Source organism: Plectropomus leopardus, unplaced genomic scaffold, assembly GCF_008729295.1.
Source record: "Plectropomus leopardus isolate mb unplaced genomic scaffold, YSFRI_Pleo_2.0 unplaced_scaffold12196, whole genome shotgun sequence".
Taxonomy (NCBI): Eukaryota; Metazoa; Chordata; class Actinopteri; order Perciformes; family Serranidae; genus Plectropomus; species Plectropomus leopardus.
The window spans coordinates 1-3,094 of NW_024612944.1; the positions used below are offsets into that span (position 1 = coordinate 1).

The following is a 3,094-nucleotide window of genomic DNA, read 5'->3' on the forward strand; positions in this document are numbered from 1 at the left end:
CATCCCATCACTTTTTTAAGGTTTGTCACGACAGTAGAAACCATGTATATATTATAATTACTGCCCCCGTGTCTCCCTTTTTTCCCCCACACAGCTGAAGAAAAGACTCCACCTCAGGAATCCTCCTCTGATTGATATAATCAATCCCCTCAGTTCACCTAATCAACCGTAATCTTCTCTCACACAGCATGCAGGATGTATTACTACAGAGAAGCATTTTGTACTTAAGTTGTTCTTTATTATTTGGATCGTATTCACACTATGTACAATCATTTAAGTCGCAAAAAAATGTAGCTATAAAAATAACCTCTAACTCACTACATGATTTAGATCGATTTAATACAAAAGAAAACTGTGCATTTTTAAACACATATGGACCTGGTACATTTTTTCCTCATATGGCACAGTGTGATGAACAATCTGAGACTGGCCTTGTTTTACTGGATCAAAGACATGAGATGCACGGCTCTGTAGAGTTTAATAACACGAGCCTCTATTGAACTCTAAAAGCATTAAACCTCCAATAAAAAGCGATGCGGATCCCTTGTTGGCTGGCCTTGAAACCTGGTGTATCAGAGAGAACTTGGGCCCTATAGTGCTGTAGGTTCTTTCATGTAACGCTCTTTGTCTCTGTAATTAATTCACAGAAGCGAGTGGATTACATTCAGCCTGGTCCAGACGACTGATGTTAAGATAACACCGTATCTTATTAGTCGACATGAATACTGTGATTAAACCTTTAAGGGCTGAAATATCAAAACGGACATCCATGCAGAAAACACAACAACCAATTTAAAAATCATACGTTTGTTCAAATCTACACATCCGACAGCTTTACAGTACTTTAAAATTTAACAAGGTGCAACATTTTTTTTTTTCAGATACTTCAAGTATTTCGATGAAATGAGCCTTTGGGTGAAGTTGCTACTGTAAGGCTTGGGTGACACGTTCTACAATTGTTCAACAATTGTTCAACTGAATACTTCCTCAAACATCTGCACTGGTTACCTCACTGCATGTGTGGTGACTTAAACTGGAATATCTAAACTAGGGCTGTCAAATGATTAATTTTAAAAAACTGCAATATCGCATGTTTACAATTCCATTGCTTTGCATTTGAAAACAGTTTTAAGTCCATATTGACAAGATAAAGTAATTCTTACTAGATTGTCTTGAGTGGAAATCTAATGAATGCAAAGAAATTTGCTTTGCACTTTTCAGGAGTTCCAGTTTAGTTGTTTTCTCTAAATCATACAGGTCCTGTATGCGAGTCATGTGACTTGTCACAAGATGCCAACCTGAGGACGACTGGTCTGCAGTGAGTTGCCAACCAGGTCTTTGGCAATTCGTACGCTCCAAAAAAGTGCTTTGCTGTCTTTGGTGACGTGGTTGCCATCAGTCTGATGAGCTGCACCTGTGAGCTTAGCTCGTAGGTGGCAGCAATTTCAAGACTGTTTAGTCTTGTCTTTAGCAATATTCAAATACAACAGGCGAAAATTACACATTTATACTACATGCAAAAAACTGCATGGTTTTTGCCCAAACTGCATGGGGCGGGCATAAAGTGGGCATGTCTGAAAAGTGGCAGCTCATGGATACCCACAGTAAACATTTTCATTCAGATATATCTAGAAGAGGCCATGCTGTTTTTCCATCGTCACAATTTGGCCAAAATTTGGAGCATTATTTTGCACCCCCTGCAGATGCTAGAATGACATGGTCGGTACCGCTGGATTCAGTATGTCTTCTAGTTTCACTCATACGAGTATCATTGCTCTAGCTTAAAAACTCAGCCCATTACAGCCTCTTGAAGACAGGACTGTCAGCTGAGATTGCCGGTAATTAACAATAAATAGCACATTATGAACGAACTTTAATTGCATTGTGACTAACGCGTCAGCACTGACAGCCCTAATTTAAACCCTTGTTTACTTTTCCCACTTTTTATAACACCACACACTTTTTAAACCCAACACCCATGACATGCTGGGTGCTTCCTCCATCTCTACCTGCACGACTCATGACGCAACATTTGGAGCTGCACTTCCACAGTCTTCTCTGTTAGCAGCCGTTTTCTATTTTCCTATGAAGAACCCCAAAGGCCGCGGGGACTGAAAGCAACATGCTACTGCTAAAACCAAACTAAAATAGAAGAGGGCTTTAGTCTGGAGATGAAACCTCTCGGTAGAAAAAGATTTGACGCCCACATCTGCCTTGACAGATGGTGACATGGGAATATGAACACAGAAATTTGAAGACTTGAAGCACCTGGAGGCCTTGAAAACATTTTCACTTGGGAACCTTATAGACGCTGAGATCTAGGGGTTCTTTGCTGGGTATACACCAGTCGTCGGCCTCTTGGCTCACTTTGTAGTTCCTCAGAGCGGTTTTATTGTACACTGGCAGCCTCTCGATGGAGTCTGTGGACAGCGCCTGGAGGGTCAAGAAAACAAGATGCAGTTACAAACACCGTCATACCTGCACTGGCCCTACAGGTCTGCAGAGTTTAGTGTTTAGCAAAAGCATGCCACATAGCAGTTTTCTCTCTTCAAACTCTTGTCACAGTTTCATGCACCATCACCACGTCTGGCTCACCTTCAAGTAGATGACAGCGTCTGTGCCGTGGCCCTCCATGGAGTAGAGCTGCAGGTCCCCCTGGAAGTACTTGGCGTACAGACGTGAGATGGGCAGACCGTAGCCGAAGCCAGCCTGCACACAGAGAGAGGATCAAGGCTTTAAGAAGGCTTTGTTCTCCGTCACACTGCAAGCAGCAGCGCTCTTCCAAGGAGCAAACGGGTCTTTTGTCAAGTTGCTTTGTGGATTGTAGGTCACTTGTTTGTTGGAGAAAAAAACGATGCCATGATTTCAATCTCTAAATAAGAAAGAGTCTACATGAGCATTCTGATGCTTTTATGTCTGAGATATTCAACTTGCTTTGCTTGGGGGCCACTTTTACAAAATGAAAAGGATTTCTAGGATTTTAGGATGTTCAGAGAATTTTGCAACATTTCAAGGATTTTAAGACACTTCTAGGATTTGATGCCCTTAAGTTAAGTATCACTGTTGAAGCTGTATAGAAATACAACCAAATGGC

At 41.5% G+C, this 3,094-nt stretch overlaps 1 long non-coding RNA gene across 1 annotated transcript; it reads right to left on the reverse strand.

The window, feature by feature from the left end:
• Positions 1–216: 216 nt before the first annotated feature.
• Positions 217–2,787, reverse strand: LOC121963706. The gene is made up of 2 exons (XR_006107268.1): positions 2,596–2,787; positions 217–2,433 (listed from the first exon to the last, which is right to left on the reverse strand). It is a non-coding gene; the product is annotated as an uncharacterized LOC121963706 (long non-coding RNA).
• Between the last annotated feature and the right edge of the window lie 307 nt (positions 2,788–3,094).